General features: G+C 45.5%; 1 protein-coding gene across 4 annotated transcripts in view; it reads left to right on the top strand.

Moving 5' to 3' along the window:
- LOC132816506 (F-box-like/WD repeat-containing protein TBL1X) overlaps window positions 1-22,684 on the top strand; it is a 424,554-nt gene that overhangs the window by 12,553 nt on the left and 389,317 nt on the right. For 2 of the 4 annotated variants that reach the window (XM_060826186.1, XM_060826179.1), the window contains exon 1: window positions 21,235-21,664. The exons of 1 other annotated variant lie outside the window; for it this stretch is intronic. The gene's annotated coding sequence lies outside the window, so the exon portion shown is untranslated. Of the gene's footprint in view, window positions 1-21,233; window positions 21,665-22,684 lie in introns of those variants that run through there. One more of the 4 variants, XM_060826180.1, reaches the window with a different exon arrangement.

Raw genomic sequence — 22,684 nt, 5'->3', positions numbered from 1 at the left:
TATGTGTCTAAATTAACACAAAGTGAATGATCACTAAGAAAACAAGCCCTTAGATGCATCCTATGTTGGTTTATGAGATTGGTGTGTGTCCCTTTGCACAGAATGGCTGGCCAGGACTATTCCAATGTAAGGTATCACTGAGTTCTAAAGTGCTGAAGTGTCTTCTGAATTAGTCCAAGATTAGTTTTTCCCATACATCTCCCCCTACCCTCACTGTCCAATTCCAAGATCAGCAACAATGCAATGTTAAGGTTGGTGTTTTGTTGATACAACGACCATGGGTGAAGGGTGGAAGTGTTCGCTGCCCATGGAGTGTGTCATGAGATGTTGATGAATGACAGTGAACGTGGAGGCCTGGAAAATCAACCAGCCAACTGAATCAACTGGTTAAATATTCAGACTTTCAATTTGGGAATTGGTACCACCTAGTTCCTCACCAGTGACTGGGAAAATCACAAACTACATAGAAATGATGCAAAATTAGTTAAGGATGAGATGCAAATGCATGGCAGTAGAGTTTTCACCATTTACTGGCAAGATTCTCACGTAGCCATTCAGAACATGTTGGGAAAATCAGACCATTATCTCATGCCATTGAGAATATCATTTTTCCAATCTTGATGTATTAACCTAAACTTGTCACCACTATTTTCAACTGCTTAAGAGCTGGGAAAATGTGACTGTTTTTCGTTTCTGTGTCTTATTTTGTCTCTTAATCATTTCTTTCCTTTTCTCTCTTTATTTCTCTTTCTCGACCTAATTATCCCCTTTAGTTTATGATCTTCTCAGGCCTACTATTGTTTATTTCCAATCCAAAAATCGTATTCATTTGGAAAAAAATACCACTTTGATTGCCCTGTTCACTCATGATCCCAATGCTGTGTTCCCTGTGCCACTGTTACCTCACATTTTCAACAACTAAATGGGTCAATAGATGTTGGGCACACGGATAAACCTAATCAATAACAGATATGCTGAGACAGCAAAACCTAGCTTATTGTATTTCACTTACAGGAGTGATGCCAAAAAATGTCTTTGTGTTATGCTTCATAAAATGTGTAAGTGTTTTTTACTTTCACCCTCTCTAGTTCTGCCCCTTTTAAATATCCACAAACTTGTTACAGTTGATTTGGCACACAAAGCAGACTTATTTTCAAAAACAGAAGCCCAAAATAATAAAGTTAAATATTATACAACACCAGGTTATAGTCCAACAGGTTTATTTGGAAGCACTAGCTTTCGGAGCACTGCTCCTTCATCAGCTGATAGTGGAATGTAAGACCATAAGACACAGAATTTATAGAAAAAGTTTACAGTGTGATGCAACCAAAATTATATATTGAAAAAGACCTGAATTGTTTGTTAAGTCTGTCATCTTTTGGAATGACCATGGTGGTTTAAATTCTTTCATATGTAAAAGGGGAGGGAAGATGATGAGCTGCCTTCTTAGTCCAAGTGCTTTAGGTTGACCCAAAATGCCATTGGGGAGAGTATTCCAGTGTGTAAATTCCTTTTACACAAAGCCAACACACTAGGACGTCCCATCATATCAGGCAATGGGACCCTAATTAAGGACCACTTTGGCTATGTCGAGGGCATCTTCAAATCCATTGTACAGGGGAACCCCAGCTTCTGTCACGACACTACAGATTTCTTACAGAAACTCAGCACCTACAGACCAGTCGAACCAGGAACGTTCCTGTCACCAAAAGAGAAAATGCTGGAAAATCTCAGCAGGTTTGGCAGCATCTGTAAGGAGAGAAAAGAGCTGATGTTTTGAGTCTAACTGACCCTTTGTCAAAGTTTTGACAAAGGGTCAGTTAGACTCGAAATGTCAGCTCTTTTCTCTCCTTACAGATGCTGCCAAACCTGCTGAGATTTTCCAGCATTTTCTCTTTTGGTTTCAGATTCCAGCAGCCGCAGTAATTTGCTTTTACCCACATTCCTCGTCACTATGGATGTTTCAGCACTCTACACCAACATCCTCCACAATGACAGCATCGCCGCAATAGCCTCAGTACTCAACACTAACAACTGCCAATCTCTGAGCACCATCCTACAACTCATCCGCTTTATCCTTGACCACAACGTCTTCACCTTTGACAACCAGTTCTTCATCCAGACACACGGAACAGCCATGGGGACCAAATTTGTACCCCAATATGCCAATATTTTCATGGACAAGTTCGAACAAGATTTCTTCTCTATGCAGGACCTCCAACCAACACTATGCACCAAATATGTTGATGACATTTTCTTCCACTGGACTCATGGTGAGGAATCACTGAAACAGCTACACAGTGATATCATTGAGTTTCATCCCACCATCAAACTCACCATGGACTACTCTCTAGTATCTGTCTCATTCCTGGACACATGCATCTCCATCAAGGATGGGCACCTCAGCACTTCAGTCTACTGCAAACCCATGGATAACCTCACAATGCTACATTTCTCCAGCTTCCACCTGAAACATATTAAAATAGCCTTCCCCTACAGACAAGCCCTATGCATACAAAAGATCTGTTCAGATGAGGAATATGACAGGCACTTGGAAGTACTCACGAATACCCTCATAAGAATGGGGTACGATGCTCAACTCATCACCATTCTGACATGCTACAGCTAGAAACTGTAATGACCTCTTCAGGAGACAGACACGAGCTGCAACCGACTGGGTACTCTTCATTGTCCAGTACTTCCCAGGAGCCAAAAGTCTACACCATGTTCTTCACAGCTTGCAGCACATTATCAATGAGGATGAGCACCTTGCCAAGACCTTCCTCATGCCTCCACTTCTTGTCTTTAAACAACCACCAAACCTCAAACAGATCATTGTTCACAGCAAACTGCCTGGCTTTCAGGTCAACACCATACAACCTTGTCACGGCAGATGGTGCAAGACGTGTCAGAGTGTTGACACAGATACCACCATTATACATGGGGACACTACCCACCATGTACACGGCAGGTACTCATGTGACTTGGCCAATGCTGCAGGCAAGGATGCCCTGAGGCATGGTACATTGGTGAGACCGAACAGAGACTACGGCAACATATGAACGGACACCGCACAACATTCAACAGACAGAAGTGTTCCCTTCCAGTTGGAGAACACTTCAGTAGTCCAGGACATTTGACCTTGGACCTTCACAGGACCATCCTCCAAGGCGGACTTCAAGACAGGCAACAACGCAAAGTGGCCAAGCAGAGGCTGATAGGTAAGTTCGGTACCTATGGGGATGTCCTCAACCAGACAGATGTCCATGGTCATGGATCTTGGGTCCATGTCACACTACAGGTGACCCCACTGCAACACACACACACACACACACTCTCATATGCTCACACATACATCCACACATGCACCCTCTCACATACCCCTTTACCCGCTCACACTCACACATATACACATACACACCCTCTCTCACAGGCACTCACATCGCCCCCCCACACACACACCCACATGCACACACACACACACACACATAAGTTTGTGGGGTAAATTTGTACTTGCAGAATTACGTTACATTTTATTTTGCTCAAAAACTGCATGAATCCATGTAAGATTCTGTAAATCCCTTTTTTAGAAATAGAATCAGTCTGAATATTGAGGCACAGACAGTCTCACACAGGACAGCTCACACCTTCAATGCATTATCTGGGCCAACATGGCGCCTATTGTTAAAGTTCACTTGAGAACGTAACTTTTATAAAAAACTTCTGGGGATTACATATGAAAGAACTGAAACCAACATGGTCATTCTAAATGATGAGTGACTTAACAAACAATCCAGGTCTTTTTCAATATATAATTTCAGTTTTCAATATATAATTTCAATATAATCACACTGTAAGCTTTTTTCTATAAATTCTGTGTCTTATAATGTTATACTTCACAATCACCTGATGAAGGAGCAGCATCCAAAAGCTAGTGTTTCCAAATACATCTGTTGGACTATAACCTGGTGTTGTGTGATTTTTAACTTTGTACATCCCAGTCCAACACCGGCAGCTCCAAATATTGAAAATAGAGACTGATTTCACTTTATTTTTTTACTGATAGGATAAGTAGATGTCCATATTGTACAAGACTAACTTTAACAATCAAATGCTGGAGGCCTGGGCCTCCATTTAATTACACATATTTTTTTCAAAACAACTTTGCATTTCTCAGTCTAACTGAAAATTCGCATTAGAAATATATTACAGTGTGCTATATTAACTTTCCTTTCATCAGCAACCTGCTTGTCTATTTTGATGTGTTGTTTACATTCAATAGATTAAAGGAAGATGACTTGATATAAAAAGACTGTTTTCTCAGTAAACGAGTAAAGGATTGTTCAATACAAATTAAATTAGGCTGTGGTATCTTGAAACCAATGTCTCTTCATACTAAATCCCGTCACTGTGTACGCAGCAGGTCTGTCAGTCTCAGAGGAAAAGGTATTTAACATTTCGAACATACTGAATTCACCTAAAATATTTCTCATTCTTTTACTCCCCTCAAAGCTTAATATTGCTAAAGGCTAGTTTCCTAAAATGTGTAAAATATAATCCATGCATAATTAAATATAAAATCTGTATTTTTGATTTTGCTGAGTGCAGTTGTGGTACAAGATTCGTCATCTCTTGCTGGGATCAGCTAACCCTGTAGTAATTGAGAAATCTATTCTTGGAAACGGATATGCATAATGCTACATCAAATATAGAAATATGAAAAATTTACAATGTAAAAGGAGGCTCTTTGGCCCACCATATCTGTGCTAGCTGAAAACAAGACATCTAGCCTGGAACATACAGCCCCTCCTCACTTTCAGAAGCCATGTTGTGGAACGTGTTAGAATTTTTGATAGAACATGACAGATTAAAATCTCAAAGCAAATATAAATATGATGAATTTAACTCACAATCCTAAAACTCGTTATGTAATTGTCACTGAGCCTTCAGTGTTACCAAGAAGCTTTCAGTCACCAAAAACCTAATAAAACTATAACAATTTGTCAGTTTACAATCTTTACCAAACAGTCAGCAAAGGAAATCTATCATAATATACTTATTTCCCCTCTAAACTGCAGTCTCACTTCCCTGTCTATGTGCCAGATGGTACCATGCTACCCATCAGATGTTAATGGATTAAAGGGGAACAAACCCTCAGCGGTGAACTAATTCTATTCATTATCCCTTTCATTCTTCATTCCATTTAATTACTAAATGCTTCTCAGCTGTTCCTTGTTCCTCTGGTCACAGCACTTTTAACTCCATTATTATGTTGTTTTTACCAAGGGATGTTTAGTGGTCCTGCAGATAAGGAATTGTGCTACCGTTGGCAACCACTTCTGCTCTCCTGTGGAACAATATATCCATCTTTGACCTACTTACATTAATCAAAATGAAATCAACCAACGCCATCAAGACATATGTTTACTGCTTAATCAGCACATTTGCCATTTTAAAACATTGCTGCATTTGGCAGCAAACAACACTGACTATACATTTAAAATAGTTAATTATTAACATTTAAAGAGAAAGTGAAATACACACATGCATCGGTATATCTGTTTGAGTTCTATATTTATGTAGATTTGAACTGAAGAAATGTCAATCAATAAAATAATAAAAGAGACCTAAATCACAATCAGATTTAATTATATACTGTATCACAATATACTATGAATTCTTAATCCATGTTTCATAGTCAAGGGACATGACCAAAGAGTGGCATCTCCCTACATGGAGAAAAAAAAAGTGTCTAAGGGTAAATCAACTGGACCATTCTGTCTGCTTGTATTTTCTTATATCTACCAGTGACAATATTCAAAGCAAAGTTAACTAAGATCCAGGGTGGCAGATCATTTCTTAGTCAAAAGCACAACAGAGATAGTTTCAGGGTTTGAAACAGAGGAGAAAGGGGATAGTTGTACAGTATGGAAACAGATCCTTCGGTCCAATACATCCATACCAACTAGACATCCTAAATTAACCGAATCCCATTTTATGGAAACATCAGAGAGATTAAACGACATTTAAAAAGATTATTTGAAAAAATTTCTACCAGTCCTCCATATTTACATTTTGGCCAAAGAAACACTTTATTCAAATAGAAATAAAAGAGCAACTCCAAATATGAAGGTTGATTTTAATCATGAGGACATAATGAATGTGGAGTAGGTAAAAAAAGGTCTATCTCTTGCCCTTTTTGCTAGCTTACAACTCGAGTTATTTTGATGTCCAAGTTATTTTGCCTGAAACGTCGACTTTCCTGCTCCTCGGATGCTGCCCGACCTGCTGTGTTTTTCCAGCACCACACTCTGGACTTTAATCTCCAGCACCTGAGTTCTCATTTTTGTCGATTTATTTTGATGTCAGGGCTTCATTTACAAGAAACAGTGAACCTTAGGCATCAAGTTAGTGCCTGACTTTAATTTGGTAGTTATCAAATTGAAAATATCAGCTGGGTCTTAAAGCATTGGGAGTGGACCGGTTTATTTTTACATTGGGCCACAAATTGCACTATTGTGCATCCTGGCCCACCAGAAAGCAAATTCAACACTTGATTAAAAGCAAAATGCTGCAGATATTGAAATTCTGAAACAAACACAAAGTATGCTGAAGAAACTTAGCAGGCCTGCCAGCATCTGTGCAGAGACAAGCAGTGTTAATGTTTCGAGTTCAGTAATGAATTATTCATTTCTGAAGATTTTTGTTTAGGCCACTCACCACCTGATATGGTATGTGAGGTATATGAACAATTGCAATTGGGGTCCAATGTGTACCATAGTTGCATAATGTGAGTGTTTTCACCTACAACAGGCAGATGCTCAAGCTACTCATCTCAAAACCCTATTCAGGATGGCAGCTGTTGGAGTAACTGCAGAAACAATGTAGTTAACTAACCACTACTACTTTCAGGCCACTGTTTACACCTGGTGGAAGGAGTTAAAACTGACCGATGATGTCTGTTCAAAAAGACCAATAACTTTTCATTGATAGACACGATGAGCTATCATAGAACATCATATCAGGTATTTTTAATGCAGATGGCCAGAAACAATAAGCATCCTTTCATATTAACAGATGCATTTTTATAAGCAATTCCTATTTTTTCACTTTCATTTTGAAAATTAAGCAATTTAAATTATTTTGGTTGTCATTTCAGCTGTTGTCTTCCTCAGTTAATTCAAATCCTAGTTCTGAAGTTCTAAAGAAGGTATAAATAAAAATTGCACGTTCTCCCCGTGTCTGCGTGGGTTTCCTCCGGGTGCTCCGGTTTCCTCCCACAGTCACAAAGATGTGCGGGTCAGGTGAATTGGCCAAGCTAAATTGCCCATAGTGTTAGGTAAGGGGTAAATGTAGGGGTATGGGTGGGTTGCGCTTCGGCGGGTCGGTGTGGACTTGTTGGGCCGAAGGGCCTGTTTCCACACTGTAAGTCTAATCTAAAGTTGCTAGATTTTTCCAAATGCATTGTATGAGGATTGTATGTGACGTGGAAGGCATCTTAGAAGTGGTTGCATTTCAACACAACTTATGCCACAGATGGTGAAGGTTGCAAGGTTATGAGGTGCTGTTGAATAAGTCTCGGAGAGTTGCTGCATTGAGTCTTGTAGATGGTACAGACTGCAGCCATGTGCACTGTTGTTTTAGGAAGTGATTGTTTAAGGTGAAGGTGTCAATCAAATTAGCTGTATTTTTCTTGGATTTGAGTAAAATATGCCAGACACTGAGGAATCTGTGAGGGGTGGCTCCCCTCTTGAATGGACAAACCTTACCTCTATCTACAAAACACACATCAGCTATTTTAATGGTTGTTTAATGTTGTACTTGTTTGATGGCTGCAACCACAATAAGACTTAATAAGCTTATTACATATTACAGGGGAGGAAGTGCTCGATGTCTTGAAATGCATAAAGATGGATAAATCTCTAGGACCCGGTCAGGTGTACCCTCAAACTCTGTGGGAAGCTAGAGAAGTGATTGCTGGGACTCTTGCTGAGATATTTGTAAGGTGCCAGAAAACCGGAGGTTGGCTAATGTGGTGCCGCCGTTTAAGAAGGGTGGTAAGGACAAGCCAGGGAACTATAGATCAGTGATCCTGATGTCGGTGGTGGGCAAGTTGTTGGAGAGAATCCTGAGGGACAGGATGTACATGTATTTGGAAAAGCAAGGACTCATTAAGGATAATCAACATGACTTTGTACGTGGGAAATCATGTCTCACAAACTTGATTGAGTTTTTTGAAGAAGTAATAAAGAGGATTGATGAGGGCAGAGTGGTAGATGTGATCTATATGGACTTCAGTAAGGCATTCGACAAGTTCCCCATGGGAGATTGGTTAGCAAGGTTAGATCTCATGGAATACAGGGAGAACTAGCCATTTGGATACAGAACTGGATCAAAGGTAGAAGACAAAGGGTGATGGTGGAGGGTTGTCTTTCAGACTGGAGGTCTGTGACCAGTGAGGACCACGAGGATTGTTGCTGGGTCCCCTATTTTTCAGCATTTATATAAATGATTTGGATGCAAGCATAAGTTGACACCAAAATTGGAGATGTAGTGGACAGCGAATAAAGTTACCTCAGATTACAACCGGACCTTGATCAGATGGGCCAATGGGCTGAGAAGTGGCAGATGGAGTTTAATTCAGGTAAATACGAAGTGCTGCAATTTGGAAAAGCAAATCTTAGCAGGACGTATATACTTAATGGTAAGGTCATTGAAAGTGTTGCTGAACATAAAGACCTTGGAGTGCAGGTTCATAGCTCCTTGAAAGTGGAGTCGCAGGTAGATAGGATAGTGAAGAGGGCATTTGGTATGCTTTCCTTTACTGCTTTCAGAGTATTGAGTACAGGAGTTGGGAGGTCACGTTGCGGCTGTACAGGACATTGGTTAGGCCATTGTTGGAATATTGCATGCAATTCTGGTCTCCTTCCAATTGAAAAGATGTTGTTAAACTTGAAAGGGTTCAGAAAAGATTTACAAGGATGTTGCCAGTGTTGGAGGATTTGAGCTATAGGGAGAGGTTGAACAGACTGGGGCTGGTTTCCCTGGAGCATTGTACGCTGAGGAGTGACCTTATAGAGGTTTATAAAATTATGAGGGGCAGGAACAGGATAAATAGACAAAGTCTTTTCCCTGGGGTCAGGGAGTCCAGAACTAGAGGGTATAGATTTAGAGTGAGAGAGGAAAGATATAAAAAAGACCTAAGGGGCAATGTTTTCATGCAGTGGGTGGTACGTGTATTGAATGAGGTGCCAGAGGAAGTGGTGAAGGCTGGTACAATTGCAACATTTAAAAGGCATTTGGATGGGTATATGAATAGGAAGGGTTTGGAGGGATATGGGCCGGGTGCTTGCAGGTGGGACTAGGTTGGATTGGGGTATCTGGTGGGCATGGACGGGTTGGACCGAAGGGTCTGTTTCCATGCTGTACATTTCTACGACTCTATGGCTCTATGCCGAAAACTATTCATGGATAAAGGAGTTACAGTGAAGGTCATGATAGCCATGAGACAAAACATCCACTGTCTCCATCATTTTGACTGTAGTGTGGACTATCTAAGGATAGAAGTCAGTCACATGCCATGTTTTTTCAGAAGCTCCTAAACCAAGTTCCACTCTCCATACAGGCGAGGATAGCTCTTCCCATTGCCTCCAAGTTCCTCTTCAATGCATACGCCATTTTGATAAGGATATATTATTCCATTCCTTCAACATCCTGAAAATCCACATCTAATAGCATTGCAGGAGCACCTTCACCATCTGAATCTCATTGGTAACCCACCACTTCTCTCTCAGGACTGCTAGGGAAGGAAAATAATTGCAGACTTTGCCAGCATTCTGTTAACAAACAAAAAAACTGTAGCAGCAACATTGCATAACATTTAGAATCAAAAATCACTATTGAATCATTGTCTTATAGGTGTAAGATTAAAGTTAAATTTTATTCGTATAAAAATGGAATTTTCCATTGATAAAACCAGACATGGAAATTTTCAAAAATGTTGTGGCAATAAACTTGTAATCCACTCAACTTTTTTAATATTTATATATTATATTTTTTCATAGGGGCATTTTATGAAATGATAATACAAATCTTCATTCTGTAAACTGGTAAAATATCTGTGACAAGATCCCTATACTGAACCATACACAGCAGGAATATTCCAGGTTTAATTTATTTGCATGCCGAGTTAACTAATTATATCCACAAGCTTAACAACCAGTAAATAGAGTGTCTCACCCTTGGAACTGTATGCTACCTGACTTATTGACTTCAATATGAAGTATATCGAGTAATAATTAAATTGTTGTTTCCTTACAAAGACCATACCATTTTCTAGCTATCCGGATGGAGATACAAGTTAATCATTTACTAATTTTTTAGATGTGTGTGTTTAATATTCAATCTCAGTTTGAACGCGCCATGTTTCAATTTCTCCAATCAAGTTTGCATGCCTGCCATCCTAAACTAAAACTAAAACTCTTATTAAAATTGCAAATTATGTTCAAAGGCAAAGGCAACATTCCCGCCTCATTTTTCTCAATCTGGTCTGCAACCTCTCCACTGTCATCACCTGGGTAGAACTACGCTCATCTTGTTCCGTTCTTATTTATCGAGTTGTAGACAGAGAAACACTTACAATAGTTTTACTGTACCATTATATCTGGCACTCCCCAGGGATCTATCCTTGGGCCACCTCCAATTTCCGATCTACGCTTGACAACATCATGCTCCTTGGATGCTGCCTGAACTGCTGTACTCTTCCAGCACCACTAATCCAGAATCTGGTTTCCAGCATCTGCAGCCATCGTTTTTACAACATCATCTGAAAGCACGGTGTTTTCACATATACATTGACAACCCAGCTCAAGCTTCATGGCCACCTTTATTGACTTGTATACTTTGCTCAATTATGAGACTGTTATCCAACATATAATACTGGATAGATGGAAATTACCTTCAATTAAGTATAGGGAAGACTGAAGCCATTGGTTTTTGTCACTACTACAAACTCCACTCCCTTGCAACCAACTCCATTTCTCGCTCCAGCAACAGTTTATAAATCAAATTAGTCTGCTCACACTGATACAAAATCAAAATTCTGTGAACGATGAAAACCAAATAATGCTGGAAAAAACTTATCAGTTTGGGTAGTATCTATGGAGAGAAATCAAGGCCACCCGGTCTGAAACACTAACTCTGTTTCTGTCCACAGGCAGCATCATAGAATCACACAATTCAAAAGGGGCCTTCTGGCCCATCAAGTCTGTGCCTCCAAAAATACACAAAATTCACATGAGTCTCACTTTCCAGAACTAGGCAAAAGCCCTGAATGCTATGACACTTCAAGTGTTCATCTAAGTACTTTTTAAAGATACTGCCTGGTCTGCTACATTTTCACAGCATTTTTTTGTTTGTATTTATTTTGGTCTGTTCGCAGCTGTCATACTTCCAAGATACATGGGGGGAGGGGTGTGGTGGGATTAGGGTATTGAGCTCAATGATAGGCCATGATCATTTTCAATAGCACAGCAGATTCAAGGGGTTGAATGACCTACCTTCTATGTTTCTATGTCCTAGAGTTCAGCTTCTGGCCAGATATGCACACCTCACTAAACCTACCATATCCATTTCAATATCATCATCAGTCTTGTCCTGCCTTTGCTCATCAGCTTGTGAAGACTCCTTTCATGTTTTTGTTTCCTGTAAATTTGACTATTCTTATGTGTACCTGGCTTGCCTTCCACATAATATCCTTCATAAACGTGTCATCATCCAAAATTCCACTGCCGACATCCTGACTTGCAACAAATCCTGTTCGCCTCTTTTTTTTTTAGCAGGCCCTACGGCCCAACAAGTCCACGCTGACCCTCTGAAGAGTAACCCACCCAGACCCATTCCCCTACATTTACCTCTGATTAATGCACCAAACATATACATTCCTGAACATGGTGGGCAATTTAGTATGGCCAATTCACCTAACCTGCACATCTTTGGATAGTGGGAGAAAACCCACGCAGACATGAGGAGAATGTGCAAACTTCATGCAGGCAGTCACCTGAGGCTGGAATTGAACCTGGGTCCCTGGCGCTGTGAGGCAGCAGTGCTAACCACTGAGCCCCATGCCGCCTATTGTGCTGGTGCTTGCACATTGGCTTCAACATTTTATTTTATTCACTCATGGGATGTGGAATGTTGCCCATTCTTAATGAGCCTTGAGAAAATGATGCTGAACTGCCTTCTTAAACTGCTGCAGTCCACATGCTGTAGGTTGACCATAAATGCCATCAGGAAGGGTATTCCAGGATTTTGACCAGGAACAGTGAAAGAATGCAATATATTTTCAGCTCAGGATGGTGGATGGCTTGGAGGGGAATTTGCATGTAGTGGTGTTCCCATGTACCTGCTGATCTTGTCCTTCTAGACTGAATTGTTGGAGATGCTGAAAGGTGCTGTTTAGGGATCTTTCGTGAATTTCTGCTCAGCATTCTGTAGACAGTACATCCTCTTGCTAATGAGCACTAGATTGGAAGGAGAAGTTGTTTCTGGATGTAGCTTCTTTTGTTGTTAGAGCTGCACTTGTCTAGGCAATTGGGGAATATTCCATCACACTCCTGTTTTGTATCTTGCAGATTGTGTATAGACTTTGTGGAGTCAGGAGGTGTGTTACTTGCTGCAGAATTCCTCGCCTCTGGCTTGCTCTTGTAGCTGTTGTATTTATATGGCATATCCAGTTCGGTTTAGATCTGATCTGTTGGTTTATCGCTGTTTCTCGATTGTTGCTATGCCATTTGGTACAAAGTAGCTTCACCAGGTTGACATCTTATTTTTAACTATGCCAGGTGTTGCTCCTGGTATGCTCTCCTGCACTTTTCATCAAACCAGGGTAGATTTTTCTGGCTTGATGGTAATGGGGGTAGAGTGGGCGATATGCCAAGCCATGATTTTGCTGATTTTGCTGGAGTACGATTCTGCTGCTGCTGATGGCCCACAGCACCTCATAGGCACCCAATCTTGAGTTGCTGGATCTCTTTGAAGTCTGCCCCATTTAGCACAGTAATCATGAGGACTTCAACTTCACATGGACTCTGCAGTGGTCACTCTTACCAATACTGTCAAGCACAAATAAATCTGTGGCAGGCAGTTGGGTGAGGATGAGTTCAAGGATATTTTTCTCTTTTGTTGGTTCCCTCGTCACCTGCCTTAGACCCAGAATAGCAGCTGTGTTGTTTAGGACCCGACAAGCTTAATCGGGGTGATGTTGCTACCATGCTATCTTGGAGGTGGACAGTGAAATCCCCCACCCAGAGTACATTCTGTACCTAAGCATCCTCAGTGCTTGCTCCTCATGCTGTTTAACATGGAGGTGTACAGAGTCATCAGCTGAGGGAAGATGGTGTATGGCATTCAGTGGGTGGTTCACTTGCCCATATTTGACCTGAAGCCAAAAGACTTCTATGAGGCAAGGACTGATTAGGGATAGTCAATATGGCTTTGTGCGTGGGAAATCATGTCTGACAAACTTGATTGAGTTTTTTTTTGAAGAAGTAACAAAGAGGATTGATGAGGGCAGAGCGGTATATGTGATCTATATGGACTTCAGTAAGGCATTCGGCAAGGTTCCCCATGGGAGACTGGTTAGCAAGGTTAGATCTCACGGAATACAGGGAGAACTAGCCATTTGGATACAGAACTGGCTCAAAGGTAGAAGGGAGAGGGTGATGGTGGAGGGTGTTTTTCAGACTGGAGGCCTTTGACCAGTGGAGTGCCGCAAGGATCGGTGCTGGGTCCTCTACTTTTGTCATTTACATAAATAATTTGGATGTGAGCATAAGATTCTCAGTTAGTAAGTTTGCAGATGACACCAAAATTGGAGGTGTATTGGACAGCGAAGAGGATTACTTCAGATTACAACAGGAGCTGGACCAGATGGGCCAATGGGCTGAGAAGTGGCAGATGGAGTTTGATTCAAGTAAATGTGAGGTGCTGCATTTTGGGAAAGCAAATCTTAGCAGGACTTAAAAACTTAATGATAAGGTCCTAGGGAGTGTTGCTGAACAAAGAGACCTTGGAGTGCAGGTTCATAACTCCTTGAAAGTGCAGTTGCAGGTAGATAGGATAGTGAAGAGGGCATTTGGTATGCTTTCTTTTATTGGTCAGAGTTTTGAATACAGGAGCTGGGAGGTCATGTTGCAGCTGTACAGGATATTAGTTAGGCCACTGTTGGAATATTGCATGCAATTCTGGTCTCCTTCCTATCAGAAGGATGTGGTAAAACTTGAAAGGTTTCAGGAGAGATTTATAAGGATGTTGCTAGGGTTGGAAGATTTGAGCTATAGGGAGAGGCTGAACAGGCTGGGGCTGTTTTCCCTGGAGCTTCGGAGGTTGAGGGTCGACCTTAAAGAGGTTTACAAAAGTATGAGGAGCATGTATATGATAAATAGGCAAAGTCTTTTCCCTGGTGTCGGGGTGTCCAGAACTAGAGGGTATAGGTTTAGGGTGAGGGGAAAAGATTTAATAGAGACCTAAGGGACAACGTTTTCACACAGTACATGTATGGAATGAGCTGTCAGAGGTAGTGGTGGAGGCTGGTACAATTGCAACATTTAAGAGACATATGGATGGGTATCTGAATAGGAAGGGTAAGGAGAGATATGAACCAGGTGCTGGCAGGTGGAACTAGATTGGGTTGGGATATCTGGTTGGCATGGACGGGATGGGCCGAAGTGTCTGTTTCTATGCTGTATATCTCTATGACTCTATGACTTTATGGGTTCTTGATTCAATGTTGAGGGCTCCAAGGGCAACTCCCTCCCAACTGTGCACTCAATGTGCCACTGCGTCTGCTGAGTTTGTGCTGCTGGTGGGACAGGACATGTCCAGGGATGGTGATGAGATCTGAAGAAAGGTCAAGGGACTTGAATGTTAATGTGTTTTCTCTCCACAGATGCTGCCAGACCTGGTGAGTTTCTCCAACATGTTTTTGATGCAGGTTTCCAGCATCTGCAGTTTTTTGTTCCATATTATGGTTACTAATGGTGTCTGGGACATTGTCTGTAAGGTATGATTGCTTAAGTATAACTATGTCAAGTTGTGAGACAGCTCTGCCAATATTGGCACTAGCCCACAGATGTTAGCAAGGAGGACTTTGCAAGGTAAACCAGGTATTTCTACCATTGCTATTTCCAATACATAGTTCAATGCCCAGGTGTTCTGTTCAGTGTCATTTCTTTTTGCAGACTTGTAGTGATTGATATGGCTGAGTGGCTTGCTAGGCCATTTCAAAGGGCAGTTGAGAGTCAACCACATTGCTGTGGGTCTGGAGTTACGTATGGGCTAGGGTCTGAAATTAAGAATCCAGTGTCTGTCAGAGAAGGAAATCTGCCATCCTCACCTGGTCTGGACTACATATGACTCCAGAGCTACAGCAATGTGGTTGACTTGCTTTGAGGTCCCTCTGAAGCCTACCTCCATAAACTCTTCCAAATCAGTAACTCGTAAAATTGTAGTCTCCTGCCATTCCTACCCATTCCTTCAGCTGACTGAGACCTAATCCTTGGAGTTCTCTTAATAAATGTCTCTGCCTCAATACCTGGTTTTCCTTTTTTTAAAAGATCCCCTACAGTGCAGAAACAGGCCCTTCGGACCAACAGGTCCTCACCGACCCGCCGAAGAACAACCCACCCAGACCCACTCCCCCACATTCACTCCTGACTAATGCACCTAATACTACAGGCAATTCAGCATGACCAATTCACCTGACCTGCACATCTTTGGACTCTGGGAGGAAACTGGAGCACCCGGAGGAAACCCATGCAGACACGGGGAGAATTTGCAAACTCCACACAGTCAGTTGCCCGAGGTGGGAATTGAACCCGGGTCCTTAGCACTGTGAGCCACCATGCCACCTCTTATTTAAGTTATTATCTAAAATATATCCTTTTGATGATACCTTTCAGTCATCTAACACTAGTATCTCTTTACAGCTGACACCTACGATGGAGGCGAGATCAGAGTGGGATTTCAAGGGGGTTATTAGTATTTAGAGAAATAATTTGCTGGCCTATGGGGAAAGGCAGGGAATGGAACTGGGCGAGATGCACTTGTAGAATAAGCTTGGGATGTACGATCTCCTCCTATATCGTAATCATTCCTTGATCCTGTGTGGCCTTGTTTGCGTTAAATACCTGTGAAATGCTTTGCAAGTTTTATTACATTAAAGGAACTGTACAAATATCAATTGTTGTTTATTTGTGAAAACAATCTGCATAAAATATCGTTAGTGATTTATTAGAAACCGCTGATGGACACTTAGAATATGCTTTGCATAGCGTTTTTTTTTAAAAAAAGGATACATTAGGAAAGGTCTGTCAGCAGGAGCACAAATAAACAATGCCATTCCAGGGAACAGGTCAAGTTCATCTTCACAGTACCAAAACTATCAGATTAGCGGAGCCTGAGCCAAACAAATGAGATGTCAATCAGACTAATTCCATTAACAGCAAATGATCAGTCAGCCAAAACAAAACGAGCGAAGATGGCAAAAAAAAGCATGTTGCTATTAGCCTTACCACTAAAATGCTGCAAAACAAAACAACATGGGCATTTTTCTCTCGTGAAGTAAGCGCTTGTTAAAATGGACGTAGTTTTCAATTGTTGCTGCAAACTAGGTTGACCTAAATTTGCAACCTGGATGTGTTTTTTTTCCCCCTCTCTGGCGGATGTTAGAGAGAGGGAAGTGAATAGCAAATGTTTTGCTGAGGCGGACAGCAAACACAGCCCATCCACCCATCCACTGTCCCCCTCCCCCACCCCCAGTACTGGCGGATGTGGGCGCCACATTTCGGAGTAGTACGGTAAAGCTGTGAATGTGTCACTGTAATGCAGAGACCTGTAATGATGTCAACTTGTTATTTACTTTCCAAATCTGAATGACTGAGCAAGAGGAAAGGAGAATCAATCACCCACACAGTGACCGGGCAGGCGAAAAACAACACACACACTCACACACACATAGGCTCTCCCAGCGTGGCTGGGGGAAGGGCAGCACATGGTGCAACAAAAAACTATATCATTAAATACATTGCACAGCAAAATAACAAACCATTTTTCAACCTATTTCGATACACTGGGACTTTGCATTGGTAGATCCAGCTGTAGCCTCGATTTGTTCCGAGTTAAACTGGTTTTAATCTTAATGTATGTTTTTGTTTCTAATCGATTAGACTCCAGCAGACGTTGTGTGTGTATGTGTGTATATATATATACACATAAATTTAAAAAAATTGTAATTCGATATTTCTTTCTTTTGCGTGAAATCATGCCCTCCGGCGTGGAATGGAGTTCGATCATGTTACATGCGGGAAAAAAATACAAGTTACAGAATGACATTTAAAAAAACCTGGAACAGGATGAAAGTATGGCTGGGAACACCCTCCCCATCCCCCTCCAAACATGGAACAGCATCAGGCGCCTGTGTGTTTTAGATTTTTTTTAAAAAAACAAAAATCTGCTTGGTAGTATGCCCTGAAATCATTTTAAAATTTTTCGTTGAGAATTATTTTCCAAAGCTGTGAAATATAATGCACACATACTGAGGGATCCTCTCTGAGAACGCAGACATGCAATTGGATTATTTGTACATTAAACAACTTTTTAAAAAAATTTAACGTATTGAACACAACAACGCAAGCTCATACATATACACAGACAGATTGAAAAGTATAAGCGTGAATAAAGCAGTTTGTTACTGTAACTGGTGAAGAGCATGTGTTATGAATTTGATGGGGGATGGGCTTTTTGTAACTCCTTTCAGAGGGGAGAGGGAGAAGACAGGGAGAGGGGGCACGGGGGGGAGAGGGGGGCACGGGGGGGAGAGGGGGGCACGGGGGGAGGGGGCACGGGGAGGGGGGGGAGGGGGCATGGGGATGGGGAAGGGAAGGGGGAAGGGGGGAAGGGAAAGGGGGGGAAGAGGGAGAGAGAGGGGAAGAGGGAGGGAAGGGGGATGGGGGGAGGGGGGGAGGGGAAGGGGGTGGGGGAGACGGGAGGGGGAGACGGGAGGGGGAGACGGGAGGGGGGAGAGGGGAGGGGGGAGAGGGGAGGGGGGAGAGGGGAGGGGGGAGAGAGGGGAGAGGGGGGGAGAGAGGGGGGGAGAGAGGAGAGAGGGGAGGGGGGAGGGGAGGGGGGGGAGGGGGGAGGGGAGGGGGGGGGGGGGGGGGAGAAGGAGGGGAGGGGGGGGGGGGGGGAGAAGGAGGGGGGGGGAGGGGGGGGAGAAGGAGGGGGGGGAGAGGAGGGGGGAGGGGGGAGGGGGATGGGGAAAGGGGGATGGGGAAAGGGGGGAGAGGAGCGGGAGACGGGGAAGGAGAAGGTGGGAAAGGGGAGAGAGGGATTGGGGGAGAGGGGGATGGGGGGAGAGGGGGAGGGGGATGGGGGAGAGGGGGATGGGGGAGAGGGGGATGGAGGGATGGGGGGAGAGGGGGAGGGGGAGGGGGGAGAGGGGGATGGGGGGAGAGGGGGAGGGGGATGGGGGGAGAGGGGGGGAGATGGGGGGAGAGGGGGGGAGGGGGATGGGGGGAGAGGGGGGGAGGGGGATGGGGGGAGAGGGGGGGAGGGGGATGGGGGGAGAGGGGGGGAGGGGGATGGGGGGAGAGGGGAGGGGGATGGGGGGAGAGGGGGGGGAGGGGGATGGGGGAGAGGGGGGAGGGGGATGGGGGAGGGGGATGGGGGGAGGGGGATGGGGGGAGAGGGGGATGGGGGGGAGGGGGAGGGGGATGGGGGGAGGGGGATGGGGGGGAGAGGGGGGGAGGGGGATGGGGGGAGGGGGATGGGGGGAGTGGGGGGGAGGGGGATCTGCAGGGGGATGGGGGGAGTGGGGGGGAGGGGGATGGGGGGAGAGGGGGGGAGGGGGATGGGGGGAGAGGGGGGGAGGGGGATGGGGGGAGAGGGGGGGGGAGAGGGGAGAGGGGAGAGGAGATGGGGAGGGGAGATGGGGGTGGGCTGGGGAGGGGAGAGGGGGGGTGGGGGGGGGATGGGGTGGGGGGATAGGGAGGGGGCATGGGGAGAGGTGGTAAGGGGGGGATGGGGAGAGGAGAGAGGGGTGAGGGGGATGGGGGAGAGGGGAAGGGGATGGGGAGGGGGGGGATGGGGGAAAGAGGGGAGGGGAATGGGGAAGGAGAGGATGGGGGAAGGGGAGGAGGGGTGAAAGGGAGGAGGGGGGGTGAAGGGGAGGGGAGGGGGGTGAAGGGGAGGGGAGGGGGGTGAAGGGGAGGGGTGAGGGGATGGGTGGGGGAGGAACGAGGGGGGTAGGGGGAGGGTGGAAGGTGAAGGGGAGGGGAAGGGGGAGAAGAGGGAGGAAGGGGGAGGGGGAAGGGGAAGGGGGGGGAAGGGGAATAGGGGGAAGGAGAAGGAGGGAAGGGGAATGGGGGATGGGGAAAAGGGAAGGGGAAGGCAGGGAAGGGGGAAGGCAGGGAAGGGGGAAGACAGGGAAGGGAGGAAGACGGGAAGGGGGGGGGGAAGTGAGAAGGTGGGGAGGGGGGAAGTGGGAAGGTGGGGAGGGGAGAAGGTGGGGAGGGGGATGGGGAAAGGGGAGGATGGGGGAAGGGGAGGATGGGGTGAGGGGAGGATGGGGTGAGGGGAGGAGGGGGTGAGGGGAGGAGGGGGAGAGGGGAGGAGGGGGAGAGGGGAGGAGGGGGAGAGGGGAGGATGGGGAGAGTGGTGAGGGGAGGAGGGGGAGAGGGGAGGAGGGGGAGAGGGGAGGAGGGGGATGGGGGGGATGAGGGGGATGGGGGATTGGGGATGAGGGGGATTGGGGATGAGGGGGATGGGGGATGAGGGGGGAGGGGGATGAGGGGGGAGGGGGATGAGGGGGGAGGGGGATGAGGGGGGAGGGGGATGAGGGGGGAGGGGGATGGGGAGGGGGATGTGGATGAGGGGGGGATGTGGATGAGGGGGGGATGTGGATGAGGGGGGGAGGGGGATGAGGGGGGAGGGGGATGAGGGGGGATGGGGGAGGGGGATGGGGGAGGGGGAGGGGGATGGGGGAGGGGGATGGGGGATGGGGGAGGGGGATGAGGGGGGATGGGGAGGGGGATGAGGGGGGAGGGGGGGGAGGGGGATGAGGGGGGATGGGGGATGAGGGATGAGGGGGATGGGGGATGAGGGGGAAGGGGAGGGGGAGGGGGATGAGGGGATGGGGATGAGGGGGATATGGGGGATGGGGGATGAGGGGGAAGGGGAGGGGGATGAGGGGGAAGGGGAGGGGGATGAGGGGGAAGGGGATTGGGGGATGAGGGGGATGGGGGATTGGGGATGAGGGGGATTGGGGATGAGGGGGATTGGGGATGGGGGGTGGGGGATGGGGGGGTGGGGGATGAGGGGGATGGGGGATATGGGGGATGAGGGGGAAGGGGATGAGGGGGATGGGGGGATGAGGGGGATGGGGATGAGGGGGATGGGGGATGAGGGGGATGGGGGATGAGGGGGATGGGGGATGAGGGGGATGGGGGATGAGGGGGATGGGGGATGAGGGGGATGGGGGATGGGGGGGATGGGGATGGGGGATGAGGGGGATGGGGATGGGGGATGAGGGGGAGGGGGATGAGGGGGAGGGGGATGAGGGGGGAGGGGGATGGGGGAGGGGGATGTGGATGAGGGGGAAGGGGGGTGAGGGGGAGGGGGATGAGGGGGAGGGGGATGAGGGGGGATGGGGAGGGGGATGAGGGGGGGTGGGGGATGATGGGCAAGGGGATGATGGGATGGGGGGGAGGGGGATGAGGAGAGGGAGGGAGATGAGGAGGGGGGTGGCGAGATGGGGAGGAGAGAGATGGGGGGGGAGAGAGATGGGGGGGAGAGAGATGGGGGGGGAGAGAGATGGGGGGAGAGAGATGGGGGGAGAGAGATGGGGGGGAGAGAGATGGGGGGGGAGAGAGATGGGGGGGGAGAGAGATGGGGGGGAGAGAGATGGGGGGGAGAGAGATGGGGGGGAGAGAGATGGGGGGAGAGAGAGATGGGGGGGGGAGAGAGATGGGGGGGAGAGAGATGGGGGGGGAGAGAGATGGGGGGGGGGGGAGAGAGATGGGGGGGGGGGGAGAGATGGGGGGGGGGGAGAGAGATGGGGGGGGGGGGAGAGATGAGGGGGGTTGGTTTCCGTGCTCGCTCTGATGTCCCCGGGTGTGAGAGCCTGAGCGAGCGAGCGCGCGCCCGTCTCGCGCTCTCCCTCTCTGTGAGAATCTGGGAATGAATGTGGTAGACACCAGCAGCAGCAGCAGCTTCTGACGCCATTCCGCCATCAACTTTTACCTCTTTCTCTGTCTCCCCTCCCCCACCACCGTCTGTGAGTGTGTGTGTCTCTCTCTCTCTTTCTCTTTTCCCTCCCTCTTCATTTCCATTCGCCACCACATCGTTTCGGTGTTATTAGCTTTGGATCAAGACATACATGCGAATTATAGCTGATATTCTTCCAATTATAGGCCTTTCCGAGGCACATATTGACCGGCTCGACAAGAGAGAGGCAGCTGGGTGATGAGTAATACTTGAAAACGATTCTTTTAAACCCTTTTGACATTCACATGTAGAAAAGAACACAACTAAAAAGTAGTTGGAGCTTTCGTTGTTGTGGAAGTGAAAACAAGCTCTGGGTTTTTTAAAAAAATCAGCATTCTATCAGGTAAGATATTTATATGTAGATACACCATTAATCTAAACAACTTTTTAAATGATATTTCGGATATTTATTTGTTCTATTTTTTAAAAAAACACAGTTAAACTGAAATAGTTTTGGTTGGTGGGGGAGGGGTGCTTACAGTTGGGAAATAAGGGTTGTTGCTAAATAGTACTTTCTGTGACTTGGGAATATTAATTAATGTAATTCAAGGATCCTTAAAATCAAGCAGTGTTCGTTGGGGGGAAACATGGATTGAAGTAACGGCTCAGCGAGTTAATTTTTATGGTTAATTATAATATATTCTTCATAAAAAGCAAAGTAGAACGGCCAAAAATACATGTGCATGTGGTTGCTCGTACAGTTATGAGCTATAACATGAGTAGTGTTCAAAAGCACAGGAGGTTATAATGTATTGATTTTACACATGACACATTGTATACATAGTGATAACAATTGCTTCTCTTGTGAAACTAGGTCACAGATAGGTATGGCCACCATTTATCTATTTAATGTGGATTGTTTAAATGCACAAGTTATCATTTCGATGTTCAGCGTTACTCTTTAAACCCTGGGAAAAGTGCAAAATTTGAAATATTCACCATGCAGATAGCGTGGATTGCCTGAGCAATGTGTTGGGGGAGGGGAAGCACACTGATTTAGTGTTTTATAGTAGGGAAACCACATATTCTGTTCACACACAATATTATGCAAGTGTATTTATTCTCCATGCTTACTGTCTGGCATTTACTTAGTAAACCTAGTACAATACACTTTATGCACCTTCAATAAATGTGTGCAAATATTTTAAATCAATTTGCAATTCATTTTGGGTCAAACCATACTGCAGTATTTGGGATGTACCCCTGTATGTGTATATAGTTGGATTGAAGCGCTTTTACAACTACCTTTCATTGAAACACTAAACTGTATATCTTAATTCCACTTATTGCACTGTGATAACTTAGTTACATCACTTTAACTGTTTTCCCTAGTCTTCCAAATTTGGAAATAAATGAAGTCTGA

Source organism: Hemiscyllium ocellatum, chromosome 6, assembly GCF_020745735.1.
Source record: "Hemiscyllium ocellatum isolate sHemOce1 chromosome 6, sHemOce1.pat.X.cur, whole genome shotgun sequence".
NCBI lineage: Eukaryota > Metazoa > Chordata > Chondrichthyes > Orectolobiformes > Hemiscylliidae > Hemiscyllium > Hemiscyllium ocellatum.
The sequence above is the reverse complement of the archived record's forward strand: the minus strand, read 5'-3'. Positions and strand labels throughout refer to the sequence as shown.